General features: G+C 26.2%; 2 long non-coding RNA genes across 2 annotated transcripts; one reads left to right on the forward strand and one right to left on the reverse strand.

The window, feature by feature from the left end:
• Window positions 1-8,456: 8,456 nt before the first annotated feature.
• Window positions 8,457-15,369, forward strand: LOC136090260 (uncharacterized). The gene is made up of 3 exons (XR_010643297.1): window positions 8,457-8,718; window positions 8,989-9,085; window positions 15,176-15,369. It is a non-coding gene; the product is annotated as an uncharacterized LOC136090260 (long non-coding RNA).
• Window positions 15,370-18,489: 3,120 nt separating this feature from the next.
• Window positions 18,490-19,512, reverse strand: LOC136090275 (uncharacterized). The gene is made up of 3 exons (XR_010643305.1): window positions 19,153-19,512; window positions 18,783-18,880; window positions 18,490-18,534 (listed from the first exon to the last, which is right to left on the reverse strand). It is a non-coding gene; the product is annotated as an uncharacterized LOC136090275 (long non-coding RNA).
• Window positions 19,513-20,696: the final 1,184 nt, after the last annotated feature.

A 20,696-nucleotide genomic window follows, 5' to 3' on the forward strand; every position in this document is an offset into this window, starting at 1 on the left:
TTTTTTTAAAAAGCAAAGGAGGACACAGAAATGGTTTACGGATACTAGTCATGTCCTGTAAGTTCGTTCTATTTTATTGATTTTTTTTAAGCAAACTTTTCTGGAACTCAAAACATAGTCTATCAATACCGGTTTTTTGCAAATTATTAAATTAATATAACTATTATTTGTACCGATCTCAGTACAAAAATATACATAATTGGGATGAAAATATCTAGATCTGTAATTACCAAAGTGATAAAAGTATAAATATTTTCAAATCACATATGAAAATTACGGAAAAAATAAAAACAACGCAAAAATGTCTAAGACATCTACACTGGAAGTATTTTAAAGAGAAAAACTAAAACAATTTATATGAGAAACAAAGAACTTCTTTTTTCGAGATAAAATAATTTTTTTTTAATTACATAAAAATATGTATTTAACAGGAAAAAGTATCAAATAAACGTATAAAACCAATTTGAAGAACAACATTGCTTCATTATTAGTAAATGCTATGAAAATAAACATAACTTTGTTTAAGCTTTTGGAAAAGATTAACATACAGAAGACTTCTGAAATTACTCTATGTAGGAAAACGTTCAAGAATCGGTCATAAAAAGAAGAGTTTGGTCTAAAAATAGAAAAAAATTATTGAAAACGTTTATTACACATTAAACAAAAGTTAACGTGTTTTGTAATCTATTTTTTAATTCAAAACTTAAAAATTTAACTAACTAGATTACAAATAAGAAGATAACTTTAAGAGATGTTTTTGTTGTTTTTTTCGGAGAAGTTCCAAGATTTTTGTTGCAAATTTGAACTTTCTATTTATTTGAAAACACAAAAATATAAATAAGTAAATAAGAAGTAATAAAATTACTTTGAGCAATGTTGTTTTTCTTTCAAGAAAGTTTCAAGATTTATTTATGCATGTAAATTTACTCTTTTTTTAAAAAGGCAACACAAAAAAATAGTAGTAAAATAAAATAAACCTTTTTATATTTAAAAACTGAATTATTTGCATTTCGTCAACAATTATATGTAGTCAGTTAGAGTTATCAAACGATGTAATAATCATTACTAACGAAAGACACCAACGCGAAGGTGAGCCAAGTCTATTAGTACAAAATATCACAATAATAACGTTACAAAATTAATAAATAGAATAACATGTTACAGTAAACTCTCAATTACTCACACTTCCAAAGGGCTAAGATACTAACTTGTTCAAGTATATTAGAGTTATTGAGATATTATCCATAAAGAAAAGCTCAATTAGTATTTTAAAATTAGTTAAAGTTGTTGAGGGTTAATGAGTTTGCCTGAGTTTAGTGTACATAATTTAGCTACTAACACCACACACACAGAAACACATACATAAATATTTAAAAAATATAAATCCATAACTTTATTTAACACGTATTAACATTAACATAGAGTAAATAGAGTACATCACCACTTCATGATACATAACTATACTTATTAAAAACAATAACAAATATTACGTTTATAATAAATACATTACAAATTTTGTAATATTTAATCAATGAGATATGTTGTATTGCATGTTTATCAAATTTATCAAAAAAAACATTAAATATCTTGGTTCTAAAACATACTACAAAGAATTTGATTGTATGAAAAAAAAAAAAACCTTTTTGAGACTTTTGATAAATAATAGTTTGAATAATTACAATAAAAAAAAACAGAAAAAGATAAATAAATACAATAAAAAAACTCTCTCTCTCTTCCTCTCTCTCTCTCTCTCTCTCTCTCTCTCTCTCTCTCTCTCTCTCTCTCTCTCTCTCTCTCTCTCTCTCTCTATATATATATATATATATATATATATATATACATATATATATACATATATATATATATATATATATATATATATATATATATATATATATATATATTTATATATATATATATATGTATATATATATATATATTAATATATATATATATATATAAATATATAAATATATATTTATATATATATATATATATATATATATATGTATATTTATATATATATATATATATTTATTTAAATATATATATGTTTATATATTTATATATATATATGTATATATATTTATATATATATATGTATATATATTTATATATATATATGTATATATATTTATATATATATATGTATATATATAAATATATATATATATATATATATATATATATATATATATATATATATATATATATATATATATATATATATATATATATATATATATATATATATATGTATATATATATATATATATATGTAATTATTCAATTATATACTGGGAAGATACTAACAAAAAATTTAATACAATAGAAAATTAGTAAATGCAGTTAATTAATGTAATAAATCAGGTATAAGTGAGTACAACAACTTATTTATTATACTCAGTTATACTTGACTATAAAACAGATTAAAAGCAATCAATCAATGTAATATAAATTAAATATGGCCTAGTACAACAACTTACTTATTGTATTTGAAGTGGCAGCAATTGGAGCTATTGAGAAAAAATTAAAAAAAATAACAAAACCAACCAATTAATGTAACAAGTTAATTATAATAAGTAAAACAACTTTCAGGTTAATGAACAAGCTGGATTCGGCACTGTATAAAAAAAAGTTATAATAAAATGGTCAATCAAGGTATTATTGTTTATTATAGGTGAGTACATCTATACCAACCAAACGTACTCATTGGAATCTCTAAATTATACCATATGTCAACACTTATTTATTTTACTTATTACAACTTTTATCACAAAGAGAAAAAAATATATTTACTTACTAATGTAGTGTGAAATCATATTTAAAAAAAAGCCATAAGGTACAAAATCAATGACTAATCATCAATTAAAAACAATGCATTTAGTTTTAAATATACATAAATAATAGGGGTATGTAATAAGCACAAAAGAAATTTTGCTAACTTATTGATTGTTGCTATTTTTCTAATTTTCCTAAATAGATTAAAAAAATATGTAAAAAGTTACAAAATAAATCCAACTCTTTTTAAACAAAAAAAAAAAAGTAAAAACAAAAAATTTTGATTATGTTATTTCAAAATAAAAAATTAAAAATGGTGAGTAAAGTCAACCTCATTATTAATTTTTAAAATACGCAAAAGTGATGAAATGAAATTTTGCTTACTAAAATAAATAAAATTAAACTTTAATTACTTTTACTACTTTCTAAATAAACGAAATGTATGAAAAATTAGTTCAAAAATTTAATTTGTATTAGCTTAAACTTCAAAAAAAATACAGTGATAAAAGAAGAAAAAATAAATCAATTGTTGACTTTGATAGATACAAAATTTTTTAGTAAATTCTTAGAGAGAAGAGATTTCGAATCTACCTCTTCTGCCCTTATGTCTTCCGTATCTAAGATATACACAAAATACATTTAATAAGATATACACTCAATACATATAATATAAATATATATATTTCTATATACGATAAAACACAATCTAAAAAATAAACTAAAATTTCTAGTTTATATACTCATACTTATTTTTTCTTTTTTCAAGAATTATAAATACTAGCAGAAAGCAACCCGTAGTACGGGTTACGGTCGGTCTGTTACTTAATTTATAGTAGCTGTTTTCCACTATTTAAGTTGCGAAACCTTAACTAATACCCGATAAAAAAAACGCTTTCAAATTAAAAATTAAACCATATGTAAAATCAAAATAAATTAATTTACCAATTAATTTACGTTATTTGAGTAATTTACAATTGACATAGGTCATATCAGTGTATGGCAGAACCATTGTCTTAGACATTACTAAGTTCAACACAATACGTTTTTAGTAACTGAAACAAAATAATAACACTTCATCATGGTTTAAATTGACGAAAAATTAAAGCTAAATTCTTGTTATATTTTTTATAACATGAATTTTAATTAATAAGATTAACATGAAGTGAACGTAAGTTATTCATGAGTAATTAATTTTGTTGGTATCCCCTTGATATATGTTTCTTTAAAAAAGCAAATTGTCTTTAAAACGTTAAATGCAATCAACTAAATAAATTTATTATAAATAACTAAACAATTGAGTACAAATACGTTTCAAACAAAAAAAAAATAATTTACAATCAAACATGTGTATAACAAATTGCAAAAAAACATGTAAACTTTGATCTTTTATAATGCATTAATGCGTCATATGACAAACCAAAAACCAAAAAATAGTAACAGATAAGTAGACATAAAAGAACAAAAAAAAAAAAAAAAAAAAAACTGGAAAACAATTTATCTGCTTTTCGGTAACCTGTTGTCATACTTAAACTGGTGTCACGATGCTGCTCGTCGGTGTTGTTTTATGACGTTAATTCACGTTAGCTTTTAGTTAACTTTAGTTAAATTTAAAAGACATTACAATAGATTTAAAATATTTTAATTAAAAAGCAAAAAAAGAAATGCTTCAAGGAGCCAAACTAAAAACATTAAAGATAAAAAAATCTAATAAAGATATAAATAAATTGCATTTATATAGCTAAATAGTCTTGGCTTATATTAAATTTTAAAAGCAGTGAGTTCAATAAATTAAACTACCAATTAATTATTTTTAACAATAGAATGTAGCATCATATTATGATGATTGGATAATGAATCAATTTACCTATATTTAAGTTTAATTGGTGAAAAACAAATAAAATTTCAAATAAAAAAGACAAAAGCAAATCAAATATACAATATTATATTATAAAAAAATTTCAAATTAAAAAAAAAGAGAGAGGCCCTGGGTGTTGGGAGCGATATTTTTGGTATTGTAGAAGAATATAATAAAAATTAAAAATATCAAAAAAATATTTTTTAATCAAAATATAAAGCATAACCTCATCATTTTCACAGGATGTAGGATGCAAAAAATAATAATAATAAAAGAAACAGTAAATTTAAAGGGGTTAAACGTGTGAAAAATGTAATTTTAATAAAAATATGAGTAAAATCCAAACAGTTTAAAAATATCATATTTATATTAAATAATTCTTTCACCTATTGCACATATTTATCCATAAAAAATATATAAAATTTAAAACACAGCCCTAACAGTTATGCTTCTACCTGACACTAAAGACGAAAAATATACCTCAGAATAATTGATAGAATAATATTTACATATAAATAAATATATAACTATATTTTTTTTTACCTATTTTCCTCATTTCTTCCATAAAGTTGTCTAAAGTAAGAAAAAAGATAACTGAAGCTAAAACTAACAAAACCTAAACTAAAATTAACTATAAACTAAACCAAAATTATAAACTAAAATAAACTTTAAATTTTAATATCTATACCTCAGATGACAAAGGTCGGTTTTCCAGTTTTTTTTGAAAATGAGTTATGTATGAGACCTTTTAAGTTTTTTCTGAATCTAAATAGGTATAAAGACTGTTTTTCTACAACAATTTGAAACAAAGTTTGGTCAATATAAAGGGTCTGGTGTCCCCACAATGTTCAATGGAAAAACGTCTGTTGTTCAGAAATGACTTTTCACTTTTTTTATTTAATTTTTTACTTTTGTCAAATTTATATTTCATGTGCCTCAAGACAAATTAAATAAAACACGAAAAAAACAACATAAATTTAAACAACAAGAATAAGCCATGAATACTAATTATTTTACTATTTACTCTCTCCTGGACAATTTCTAAAATGTGACAACTGACTTGGACTTTTGAGGTACAGATATAAATGCTTTATTTATTTAACTATACTAATCATATAATTTATACTTAGTTTTTTGGAAAAAAAACCAAGTATAAATTATATGATATATAATTTATACTTAGTTTTTTTTAGGAGAATTATTTTATAAATTATACATAATATAATTTATAAAGTAAATCTCCTAACAGAAAAAATTAAGTAAATCTTAAATACTTGAAGTTTTAAAATTCAAGTTACAGTACAAATAAACAAATTTCTATTAACAAATATCTAATAGCAAAAAGACTGACTTATTTCAGTCTTCTATTCTGCACTTAAATGTAAAGACAGTAAAATATCTACTTAACTTTTTAAAAATAAATTTACTTAACTAATGTAACTAATACTAGCTCTCTCTTGATCAACTAAAGAAACTAAATATTAAGTAAACTAACTTGATTCAAAATATTAAAAAGCTGTCTTTATGGGAATTTTAAATTTCTTCTCTTTGTTATTGACGATATTGTTTTAAGTAGGACCTAAGTTCTTGGGCTTATTGTATAAACATATAAAAACCTACTGTTTTACTTTAAAGTCAACAAAAAAGTTTTAAAAACATTTTAGTTACTTTGTAAAAAATAAAAATCGTTTTAAACTTACTACCTCTCTCTTCGTTGTTATCAACTAAACAGAAAAACAAACAACAACTGATAGTAAATTTTCACTTTAATAGTAGGTTATTAAATAGATTAAATAGATCTTTGATCTATTTATTCTGCTCTTACAGTTTACAACTTCATTATTAAGCTGTAACTATTTTCTACAACGTGGTGTATGTTAACATATATTAAGTATACATAGTTATATACATAGTATTATTTAGTATACATAGTAACATATATTAGTTATACATTAAGTAACATATATTAAGATATATTTTTTAAGTAATTCAAAATATTTAAGATTATAATATTTAAGATTTTGAAAACCTAAAATTTTAAACCTACTACAAAAAAAGACAAAAACATTAATAAGTAAATCTTTTCCTTTTTAAAAAGTAAAAATGCTTTTTAACCTACTTTCTCCAATAAAACTGTTGTTAAAACAGAAAAGCGAACACATATTGAAGCCGATTAATTTTAAACCTCATTAATTACTTCAATATTAAAACAAATATTTTATCTTTCTGAATTAAATTAATTTACAAAAACTTTCGTCAAAAACATTTTGTTATTGTAAAGTTAATTTAAATCAACCTAAAAAAACCTATACGAACTGCAATTTATAACATTTAATTATAAAAAAATGGAACTTACTTAGTAATACAGCGACTAAAAATAAACATATATTTAAGAACTAACTACGTAACATGATACAAATCAGTATCATAATTCACATCTAAATAAATGCAAACCTTCATCCTCAACAATTTGGGACATTCTATTAATTCGATATAAAAACAAAAAGAAATATGCTTAAAAACAAGTTTAATAAAGGTAATAGACAATTTAAAATGTATATATATATATATATATATAAATATATATATATATATATATATATATATATATATATATATATATATATATATATATATATATATATATATATATAAATATGTATAAATATATATATATATATATATATATATTTATAAATATATATATATATATATATAAATATATGTATATATATATATATATATATATATATATATATATATATAAATATGTATAAATATATATATATATATATATATATATTTATAAATATATATATATATATATATATATATATAAATATATGTATATATATATATATATACCCAGTCGGCATATCTAGTATAGTAAATACTCGGAGTATTGATCACGTATAACATACCGCAATTGATACCAGAAAAATACGCATTTAGTTTTAAGTTTCGAATTCGAGTTCAATACCACTTATTAATCAAAAATACGTATTATTTAATATTTGATCAAAATGGGACACGATATCGTTCCCGATTTTGATCAAATATCAACATATAACGGAAAAATGAAAATCTTTGCTTTAAAGCGCATGCTTAAACTGAAATTGTGAAAGCAAAATTTAAATTAAAAAGTTTTCTCTTGAGAAATTTAGCAAAAAGTTTGTCTGGAATGAAAAGGAATAGTCAGGAATACATGAAAAGTTGTATGAAGAGATATCGTTCTGCTAAAGCAGTATCACATATCTCCAATACAGTTACAGTACTTTTTTGTACTAAAAAAGTTACTAAAACTTTATCATCAAAATATTTATTACTACTTTTAAATTTATTTAGTTTTATGAAGTCCTAAATTAATATAATTCCAATATATTATAAATCCTATCATTTCATACCTTGCTTATTTTATTATGTTGATTATTATTTTATTAACATTTCTGTTATGCTATTACCTTTTTTTTTGTACTGTTTAAAAAAATTTAGAAAAATAAATTAAAATTTCGAGCCAACACTGATTTTTTATTGTTGCTAAACATTAAATTTTGTTATAAGGATTGCAGTTCTTCTATCTGTTTTTTGCTCTTTATTCAATAAGTATTTGATTTAAATTAAATATGATTATAATTTGATATTTTGTTACGAGATATTTGTTTTTATATATGAATATAGATATGAATCTTTTTAGATTTTTTTATGTTATTTTTAAATTTTTTGTTCGCGCATATATAAACACCTCATATATATAAATATTATATGAGGTGTTTATTTATGTTATATAAAGTTAAATAAATGTATTGTGTTTTATAGTTATTATATATGTTTATATTATGTTATTTCCATGTTTTCAAAGTGTGTGACTTGGCAAACGTGTTGAGCAAGATTTTGCGTAAAGTTTTTATTTATGTTACAAATGTTGTTACATTTGGCTTACCTTTATGTTGGTGTCTATTGTTATATCAGATATATTGAATTTTAATTCATATTTGATGTTTTTCTTTGTATTTACTTATCCATTATACTTTTTCATTTCAGATTTATCATATGATGGATTTATGCGATATAAAAGAACAAATGTATGTAAATTTTTATGAATTTATTCTAGGCTTTTCTAAATGTTTCTTATTCACATTTTATTTTACAAGCAAGGTCTGCAAGCAAGTTTGAGCTGAAAATTTTTTTTAGCTTTTAAGGAGAATTGGCGTTATTCTTTGTTTAATTTAATTTGTTAAAATATAGTAGTTCTAACAAATAAATGTTTGTTTGTTCTTGGTTTTTTACTTATCTGTTTTCAGATTCTTATAAACTAGGCAACTCAGCTAAGCAAGTTTTGTTTTATTTTTTAGTGCTATTGGAAAGAGGTGAAAGTTATTTTTTAGAGTGATTGAAAAAAACTGAAGTGTTTTTTAGTTACTTCACACGGTGTAACTGATACTGATTTGAGTAAGTTTACTATTTTGTTTTATTTTATATTGGATTTATTTTATATTTGATATATATTATATTAAATATATATTTTGTGTATTTAACATGGAAAACTGACTGTAATTTGTTGACACGAAAGTTTATAAACTTAAATCTGCCTATATTTCAGTATATATATATATATATATATATATATATATATATATATATATATATATATATATATATATATATATATATATATATATATATATATATATATATGACTGACATTGCTTCAAATTTTTATACAAGATTGTGCATTTATTATTTTTGTTCATTAAGGTAAGAATAACTTTGTGCATTGTAGATTCTTTGTTAAATTAAAAATAATTGATGTAAATAAATATTGTTTAATATTTTTGATAAACAACTTATGTATATAAACATATAAAAAGATATGGATTTTAATAAATCTTAAGTTTAAATAAAGTCTTTGATTAGATCACAATTTGTAAGATTCTTTTACGTTCATTTATTCAATTGTAAAAATAGTAAGATTACTGGTAATATGTTTAATGAAAACAGCGAAATTGAAATAGATAGTATTAGGCTCAACAAAGTTATTAATGTAAAATGCTAATAGGCAACTTGAAAATAGTTGTCAAATGAAAAAAATAGATCTAGGCAGGATGAAATTAATCAAATTAACAGACATTAACACTGCTTGACAGAATTCAGTGTCAAGCAGTGTTAATGTCTGTTAATTTGATTTTACTTTAGACACTTTAGAACAAAGCAAAGTATGAGTTTAACTATTTATAGTAACAATTAACACTTTTAAATCTAAATAATTTGATTTTTTTTTATAATTTCTATCATAATTATGTTTTTTTTTTTCATTTTTTTTTTTTTTTGGTTTCTCTTCTCTTTGTCATCTTTTGATTAGTTAGCTAACTGTTGAAACATGGTTTTAATTTTGTAAGTTTAGTATGATGTGAAATTTACTCTATTAATCATTAGTCAACAGTTAGAGAGAAGCTTTTTTTTTTTTTTTTTTTTTTTTTTTAAACATCTTCGCTTCCAACAAGGCTGCAAGCAGCCACTAATTAAAGTTGGAAGTTACTGTAAGAGAAAAGATGAAGATTGTAGAGCAAGATAACGATTGACGGACGATTTAAAAGATTGCAAATTATATGAATCAGGAAAGCAAGATGAAGGAAGCGAATTCCAAAGAGCTGATGTTCGAGGAAAAAAACTAGACGAATAAGCGTTTTTGGAGCACTTAGGAACAGTCACAGAAAAAGGATGACACTTAATTGAATGACGAGTAACACGAGAATGAATTTTAGTAGATGGCACAAGAGACGCTAGCTCTTTTGAGCAGTGCCCATTATAGTATTTGTAGAAAAGAGAAAGAGAAGCAACATTACGACGATGTGATAATGGTTGAAGGTTGGCTGCAAGAGCAGGTCCAACTATGTTTACAATGCGTTTTTGCACCTTGTCTAAAAGAGAAAGGGCATCATTAGAAGATCCGCCCCAGATATGGCAACAGTATTCCATACAAGGCCGGATTTGAGATTTATAGAGGTAGAGAATAGAATCCAGAGTAAGAAAGTGGCGAGCTCGATAAAGAGATGCAACCTTAGCAGATGCTAATTTTGCAACCGATTTGATATATGGTTTCCAAGAAAGATTGGAAGTAAGAGTTAATCCTAGAAGATGAAGAGTAGGTGACTCATCGAGTACATCACCGTTCATAAATATAGGAAGATCTAAACCATTGCGATAACGATTGGCTGAAAAAAATTGGGTTTTATCTGAATTAAAGTTCACCAGCCACTGTGAGCCCCATGCTGTAGCATAAGTGAGATCCTTTTCAAGCTCAAATGCCCCCTCCAGGCAATCAGAGGGTGTTGGTTTCTTATCACGACAAGAATAAATGGTAGTATCATCAGCAAACAATGCCACCTTAGATGTGAGAATATCTGGAAGATCGTTAATGTAAATTAAAAAGAGTATAGGGCCAAGGATAGAACCTTGAGGAACCCCTGAAGTTACAGAATAAGAAGAAGAGTGTTGTCCATCGAGGACAACTTTTATGCTACGATTGGAAAGGAAGGATTCAATGATCTTAAAGATGTTGCCGGATACACCATAAGAAGAAAGCTTATGGAGAAGACCAGCATGCCAAACTTTATCAAACGCTTTTGAAATGTCAAGAGCGATGGCCTTAACCTCTCCACCTTCATCTAACGCACGATAAAACCCGTCAGTTATTACTGTTAGCAAATCAGCTGTAGAACGAGAAGATCGAAATCCATATTGATGGTCAGAAAGTAAGTTATTAGATTCAAGATGAGAAATTAAGTGTTTGTTAATTAAAGATTCAAAAACCTTGCTTATGATAGGAAGAAGACTTATGGGACGGTAGTTAGACAAATCAGATCGCTCCCCAGAATTTTTGAAGATAGGGATAACAGATGCGGCTTTCCAGCAGGCTGGAAAACAAGACTCTGATAAGCACTTGTTGAATAGTTTTGAGAGTATAGATGACAGCTCTGGAGAACACTTCTGCAAGACAATAACAGGTATGTTGTCTGGGCCACAAGCTGTAGAAGAGTCTAGACAGGAAATCACTTTAGATACAGATGCTGAAGTGATATGAATGTCAAGCAATGAATCAACCTGTTTGTTGGCAATATCAGGTAGAACGCAATTAGTGGAATCAAGAGATGATATTGATGAAAAGTTTTTAGCAAACAGTTCGGCTTTGTCTTTAGGTGAGGTGACAAAGTCTGAACCATACAAGAGAGGTGGAATTATAGATTTGCCCTTATTATTGATATTATTAAAGATTCCCCAGAAGTCACGAGAGCCTAATTTTTGAGATGAGATACGAGATTTCATGACCTGAGAATAGCGGGTTTTTGCGTTAGACAAAACCTTTTTACAGTTGTTTCTAGCAGTAATGAACAGACGTCTGTTTTCTGGAGAATTGTTTTGCTGATAAATATGGAAGTAACGGTTTCGATTGGCAATCGCAGCAGCACAGTGTGAGGAAAACCATGGAGGAGAGTGAGGCTTGACCTGGAATTGTCGAGAGGGAATAAAAGATTTCATGCCAGCCTGAATCCACGAAGTTATATAAGAAGCACATTTGTCGACAGGAAGTTGAAAGATTTCTACCCAAGGGCCATCACGAAGAAAATCACGGAAAGAATCCCAGTCAGCTTTACTGTAGTTGTAAGAGGTTCGACAGTAGGGGTATTCAGGTGATGAAGAAGAATGAGATATTAGTTTTAAGGAGATCAAACTGTGATCAGAAGCACCTAAGGGTGAATGTGGAGAAACTGAGCACTGACTAGGATCAGAAACAAGACATAAGTCCAGTAGAGAAGGTAAATGATTCGGGTTGTCAGGAAAGCGAGTTGGAAAGTTGACTATTTGAGTTAGGGATTAAGAAAGGCAAAAGTTGTGGGCTTTAATGCCTGCAGAGTCACTGACACTAGAGCCAAGCCATTCAGAGTGGTGAGCATTAAAGTCACCGACAACAACTATATTAGCTGATGGATAAAGAGAGAGGGCTTGGTCAATATGATCAGAAATAACATCAAAAAGTGTACAGTCTTGAGATGAAGGAGATCAATATAGAACAAAGAGAAAGGTAATAAAGTGAAGTGGTGCTAAACGAAAGCACATGAAAGAATAGTCTGTGGATTCAAACCTAGTTTCACGACAAACAGGTGAATTCTTACGAATGTAAATGCCCAGGCCAAGCATGTGACTATTGGAGTCTTTACGAATCAGAGGAAGATAACCATCAACACTAAGATCACAAGATGAGACAGCCGAACTCAAATTAGTCTCACAAAGAGCAAGTAGGTCTGGTGAACTTTGCAAGAGATAAGACTCAACAGAAGAAAAGTTACTTCGAAGACCACGAATATTAGTGAATGATAGGTTTAGAGAACTTGGTGATGATGATGGTTTTTTGTGTTTTATAGTTTTTGGTACTTTATTCATTTTTAAATTAGATTGAAGAACTTGACTCAAAGCATAGATAGTACTCAAAACACCGTTTAATAGCCCAAGCAATTGCCTCATTACTACTAATAAACCCTAAGCCGTAACAAAGGGCTCCAAATGTGGCCTCCGCAATGCACACCAAAAGAACAAACAGGGACACCATCCATGCGCAACATGGCACTGTTAATACTTTGATATTTTTCAGCTGTTGATGGAATTAGCCTCTCTGAGAGCTACCACAGAGTTCGGGAAACCTGACTACCAGCCGGCCTCAGAACCATAAAACTGAGTTTTAGAGCTGTACCCTCATAAGGAGATAATAGAATGAGTTGCCTAGTCATAAAAACAGTGACACAAGCAAACCCATGCATTGAGTCAAGAAGATCCAGCATTCAACATCCTAAACTGGAAACAATGTATTAAAAATACATCTGCGCCAGCCTAATAGATGAAGAAGGGGTGCGAGGCTGGTCAACAGATAGAATCTGTTTACCCCTTAAGTCTTTGCCTAGGAGGCCTTATACAAGACAGTAGCTGGGTGCATTTAACATCTGCCCAAGATGAGTATTTTTATCGAGACACCATCTCTAAGCTGGAGCTTAATTAAGCTGGAGCTTAATTAAGCTGGAGCTTAATTAAGCTGGAGCTTAATTAGGCTGGAGCTTAATTAAGCTGGAGCTTAATTAAGCTGGAGCTTAATTAAGCTGGAGCTTAATTAAGCTGGAGCTTAATTAAGCTGGAGCTTAATTAAGCTGGAGCTTAATTAAGCTGGAGCTTAATTAAGCTGAAGCTTAATTTAGCTGGAGCTTAATTAAGCTGGAGCTTAATTAAGCTGGAGCTTAATTAAGCTGGAGCTTAATTAAGCTGGAGCTTAATTAAGCTGAAGCTTAATTAAGCTGGAGCTTAATTAAGCTGGAGCTTAATTAAGCTAGAGCTTAATTAAGCTGGAGCTTAAGTAAGCTGGAGCTTAATTAAGCTGGAGCTTAATTAAGCTGGAGCTTAATTAAGCTGGAGCTTAATTAAGCTGGAGCTTAATTAAGCTGGAGCTTAATTAAGCTGGAGCTTAATTAAGCTGGAGCTTAATTAAGCTGGAGCTTAATTAAGCTGGAGCTTAATTAAGCTGGAGCTTAATTAAGCTGGAGCTTAATTAAGCTGGAGCTTAATTAAGCTGGAGCTTAATTAAGCTGGAGCTTAATTAAGCTGGAGCTTAATTAAGCTGGAGCTTAATTAAGAAATGCTGGAAACTAGCTTTTATTCAAGGTAAAAAAAATTTTGTTTACTGGTAACATAATAAAACCAGTTACTACTATTTATTCCGTGCTTTTTTACATTTGTTAACATGCTGCTTTGGAAACACTTTCTTTCTCTCTCTCTCTCTCTCTCTCTCTCTCTCTCTCTCTCTCTCTCTCTCTCTCTCTCTCTCTTAGATGAGAAGGAGATTTAATAAAACTTATGTAATTACTGAGCTCTTACGTATTTCTTAATACCACAAATGATAATGAGCATTTATAGGAAATATTTTACGAGTTGCTTACTATTTTATGATATAGTTGCTCAAATTGTTTAACTATAATTGTCCCTTGGTTGTTCAAATATTGTAATAAATAAAATCTTTTTAGTCCAAGTATTTAAGTTAATAAAATATCTTATTAAGTTGTGGTGTTATTTGCCAGCGTTACTATAGTAACAATGTATACATTGTGTTGTCTAGCCTTTTTATAATCATTTTTAATTATTCTGTAGACAGAATATATGAACCTGTCATTTCGAAAAGGACATAAGTCCAAAACTTTTAGCAGTTAGTTTATAAGTTTGAATGATTTATGTTTTTTTTATAAAAAATAAAAAATACATAAGTTATATACGTTCTTTATTTATCTACTTCTATGTTTAATTTCTTTAGCAACCTAGACATTATTTTAATAAAAATCATATTTTTGTTGATTTTGAAAAGTTTTAGTAAATGGACTTGTGCCCTTTTCGAAATGACAGGTTCATATATTTTCTGTTATTATTATCCTAATTCTACTAACAATAAAATGCAAATAGTACTTTTGAAATTAAAAATTGTAATTTTTTTTTCATGTCTTATTTTAGGTATTTGCAGGCTTTACTTGACTTTCCTTTTCTGGTACTTGTGTTGTGACAGATTTTAAAAAGAATTCAACTGATGTTAATGCGGTCTTTATGTCGTTACTTATAAGCAATGACGTTGCTGATACGGAGTCAAAGTTAAAATATTTATAGATAAATTTGTATTTAATATTTTAGATAATATATCAAGTTATTAATGTGTTTTTATTGTTATTAATGATTTATTATATTCTCTGATTATCGTGTTTTATACGTGTTTAAATGCGAGTTTGATACTCAGTAGGCGTCGTATGGTATCTTTATACGCATCTGATGTCTATTTTTAATGCGCGTTTGACACGATAAAATGGCTAACATATATTCGTAAATAATGCGTATTCTGGAAAGTTTTAAATGCGCATGTAATACCAGGAAAATATCGTATTGAATATTCTCTGGTTATCGTGTTTTATACGTGTTTACAAGAGTTTCAAATGCGAGTCTGATACTCAGTAGGCGTCGTATTGTATACCTGTCTTTATACGCATCTAATGCGTATTTCTAATGCGTGTTCGACACGATAAAATGGCTAACATACATACCACATCGATACGTATTTAAACGAGTTTCTAATGCGCATTTACAACTAAATTTGCCGACTGGGTATATATATATATATATATATATATATATATATATATATATATATATATATATATATATATATATATATATATATATATATATATATATATATATATATAGCTTTGTAAATAATAATTAAAAAAATCATTAAAAACATACAATTCTAATAATAAACATACTGCCCAGTCGGCAAATTTAGTTGTAAATGCGCATTAGAAACTCGTTTAAATAGGTATCGATGTGGTATGTATGTTAGCCATTTTATCGTATCGAACACGCATTAGCAATACGCATTAAATGCGTATAAAGACAGGTATACAATACGACGCCTACTGATTATCAGACTCGCATTTAAAACTCTTGTAAACACGTATAAAACACGATAACCAGAGAATATTCTATACAATATTTTCCTGGTATTACATGCGCATTTAAAACTTTCCAGAATACGCATTATTTACGAATATATGTTAGCCATTTTATCGTATCAAACGCGCATTAAAAATAGACATCAGATGCGTATAAAGATACAATACGACGCCTACTGAGTATCAAACTTGCATTTAAACACGTATAAAACACGATAGCCAGAGAATATAATAAATCATTAATAACAATAAAAACACATTAATAACTTGATATATTATCTAAAATATTAAATACAAATTTATCTATAAATATTTTAACTTTGACTCCGTATCAGCAACGTCATTGCTTATAGGTAACGACATAAAGACCGCAATAACATCAGTTGAGTTCTTTTTAAAATCTGTCACAACACAAGTACAAGAAAAGGAAAGTCAAGTAAAGCCTGCAAATACCTAAAAAATGAAATTAAAAAAAAAATTAAAATTTTTAATTACAAAAGTACGATTTGCAATTTATTGTTAGTAGAATTAGGATAATAATAACAGAAAATATATGAACCTGTCATTTCGAAAAGGGCACAAGTCCATTTACTAAAACTTTTCAAAATCAACAAAAATATGATTTTTATTAAAATAATGTCTAGGTTGCTAAAGAAATTAAACATAGAAGTAGATAAATAAAGAACGCATATAACTTATGTATTTTTTATTTTTTTTAAAAAAAACATAAATCATACAGAAATTTTTAATTCAAACTTATAAACTAACTGCTAAAAGTTTTGGACTTATGTCCTTTTCGAAATGACAAGTTCATATATTCTGTCTACAGAGTAATTAAAAAAGATTATAAAAAGGCTAGACAACACAATGTATACATTGTTACTATAGTAACCCTGGAAAATAACACCACAACACACTAAAAAAAAAAGGTAGAAATTTCTACCTTAGGGTAGGATATGTGATATACCCTTAGTAAGGCATAATTTTCTACCTTTTAAGGTAGAAAATTATATTGAAAACAATTATTTGTCATACAATTTTCTAACTTAAAGGTATAATTTTCTACCTTATAAGGTAGAAAATTATACCTTACTAAGGGTATATCACATATTCTACCTTAACTAAAAATTTCTACCTTTATTTTTTAGTGTGAACTTAATAAGATATTTTATTAACTTAAATACTTCGACTAAAAAGATTTTATTTATTACAATATTTGAACAATCAAGGGATAATTATAGTTTAACAATTTGAGCAACAATATCATAAAATAGTAAGCAACTCGTAAAATATTTCCTATAAATGCTCATTATCATTTTCGGTATTAAGAAATACATAAGAGCTCAGTAATTACATAAGTTTTATTAAATCTCCCTCTCATCTAAGAGAGAGAGAGAGAGAGAGAGAGAGAGAAAAAGAAAGTGTTTCCAAAGCAGCATGTTAACAAATGTAAAAAAGCACGGAATAAATAGTAGTAACTGATTTTATTATGTTACCAGTAAACAAAATTATTTTTACCTTGATTAAAAGCTAATTTCCAGCATTTCTTAATTAAGCTCCAGCTTCTCTCTAACTGTTGACTAATGATTAATAGAGTAAATTTCACATCATACTAAATTTACAATATTAAAACCATGTTTCAACAGTTAGCTAACTAATCAAAAGATGACAAAGGGAAGACAAACTAAGAAAAAAAAAAATGAAAAAAAGAATTTTGTAGAATTTGTAATTATGATAGAAATTATAAAAAAAAAATCAAATTATTTAGATTTAAAAGTGTTAATTGTTACTATAAATAGTTAAACTTATACTTTGCTTTGTTCTGAAGTGTCTAAAGTAAAATCAAATTAACAGACATGAACACTTCTTGACACTGAATTCTGTCAAGTAAGTTTTCTGCACGCCGAGTTGCATTTCTTACATTTCAACAACGATTAATCTCATCCTGCCTAGATCTATTTTTTTCATTTGACAACTATTTTCAACTTGCCTATTAGCATTTTACATTAATAACTTTGTTGAGCCTAATACTATCTATTTCAATTTCACTGTTATCATTAAACATATTACCAGTAATCTTACTATTGTTACAATTGAATAAATGATCGTAAAAGAATCTTACAAATTGTGACCTTTTCTAATCAAAGACTTTATTTAAACTTAAGATTTATTAAAATCCATTATCTTTTTATATGTTTATATACATAAGTTGTTTATCAAAAATATTAAACAATATTTATTTACATCAATAATTTTTAATTTAACAAAGAATCTACAATGCACAAAATTATTCTTACCTTAATGAACAAAAATAATAAATGCACCATCTTGTATAAAAAATTGAAGCAATATCAGTCAGTATATTTTACTCTAAAGTAATTGTATATATATATATATATAATATATATATATATATATATATATATATATATATATATATATATATATATATATATATATATATATACTGAAATATAGGCAGATTTAAGTTTATAAACTTTCGTGTCAACAAATTACAGTCAGTTTTCCATGTTAAATACACAAAATATATATTTAATATAATATATATCAAATATAAAATAAATCCAATATAAAATAAAACAAAATAGTAAACTTACTCAAACCAGTATCAGTTACACCGTGTGAAGTAACTAAAAAAACATTTCAGTTCTTTTCAATCACTCTAAAAAATAACTTTCAGCTCTTTCCAATAGCACTAAAAAATAAAACAAAACTTGCTTAGCTGAGTTGCCTAGTTTATAAGAATCTGAAAACAGATAAGTAAAAAACCAAGAACAAACAAACATTTATTTGTTAGAACTACTATATTTTAACAAATTAAATTAAACAAAGAATAACGCCAATTCTCATTAAAAGCTAAAAAAATATTTCAGCTCAAATTTGCTTGCAGACTTTGCTTGTAAAATAAAATGTGAATAAGAAACACATTTAGAAAAGCCTAGAAAAAATTCATAAAAATTTACATACATTTGTTCTTTTATATTGCATAAATCTATCATATGATAAATCTGAAATGAAAAAGTGTAATGGATAAGTAAATACAAAGAAAAACATCAAATATGAATCGAAAATCAATATATCTGATATAACAATAGACACCAACATAAAGGTAAGCCAAATGTAACAACATTTGTAACAAATAAAAACTTTATGCAAAATCTTGCTCAACATGTTTGCCAAGTCACACACTTTGAAAACATGGAAACAACATTATATAAACATATATAATAACTATAAAACACAATACATTTATTTAACTTTATATAACATATATAAACACCTCATATAATATTTATATACACAATAAATACATTTTATACTATTTTAATGACACATTTATAAAACAATTACATAACACATATTACCACATACATATATTTATCAAAAAGCTTTTTAACTTTGAACATAATATAAACATATATGCAAACTATAAACATATATAACTTGAATTACGCGAACAAAAAATTTAAAAATAACATAAAAAAATCTAAAAAGATTCATATATATATTCATATATAAAAACATATATCTCGTAATAAAATATCAAATTATAATCATATTTAATTTAAATCAAATACTTATTGAATAAAGAGCAAAAAACAGATAGAAGAACTGCAATCTTAATAACAAAATTTAATGTTTAGCAACAATAAAATGTCAGTGTTAACTCGAAATTTTAATTTATTTTTCTAAATTTTATAAAACAGTACAAAAAAAAGGTAATATCATAACAGAAATGTTAATAAAATAATAATCAACATAATAAAATAAGCAAGGTATGAAATGATAGGATTTATAATATATTTGAATTATATTAATTTAGGACTTGATAAAACTAAATAAATTTAAAAGTAGTAATAAATATTTTTATGATAAAGTTTTAGTACAAAAAAGTAATGTAACTGTATTGGAGATATGCGATACTGCTTTATCAGTACGATCCCAGTCGGCAAATTTAGTTGTAAATGCGCATTAGAAACTCGTTTAAATACGTATCGATGTGGTATGTATGTTAGCCATTTTATCGTGTCGAATACGCATTAAAAATACGCATTGGATGCGTATAAAGGCACGTATACAATACGACGCCTAGTGAGTATCAAACTCGCATTTGAAACTCTTGTAAACACGTATAAAACACGATAACCAGAGAATATTCAATACGATATTTTCCTGGTATTACATGCGCATTTAAAACTTTCCAGAATACGCATTATTTACGAATATTTGTTAGCCATTTTATCGTGTCAAACGCGCATTAAAAATAGACATCAGATGCGTATAAAGACATGTATACAATACGACGCCAACTGAGTATCAAACTCGCATTTAAACACGTATAAAACACGATAACCAGAGAATATTCAACACAATTTTATTAACTTATATGAATTCATAACAAAATGATAATGACTAGCAGTAAGCAACCCGTAATACGGGTTATGAGTTATTAAATCATTAATAACAATAAAAACACATTAACAACTTGATATATTATCTAAAAAAATTAA

The sequence above is a fragment of the Hydra vulgaris genome, chromosome 13, assembly GCF_038396675.1.
Source record: "Hydra vulgaris chromosome 13, alternate assembly HydraT2T_AEP".
Lineage (NCBI taxonomy): Eukaryota > Metazoa > Cnidaria > Hydrozoa > Anthoathecata > Hydridae > Hydra > Hydra vulgaris.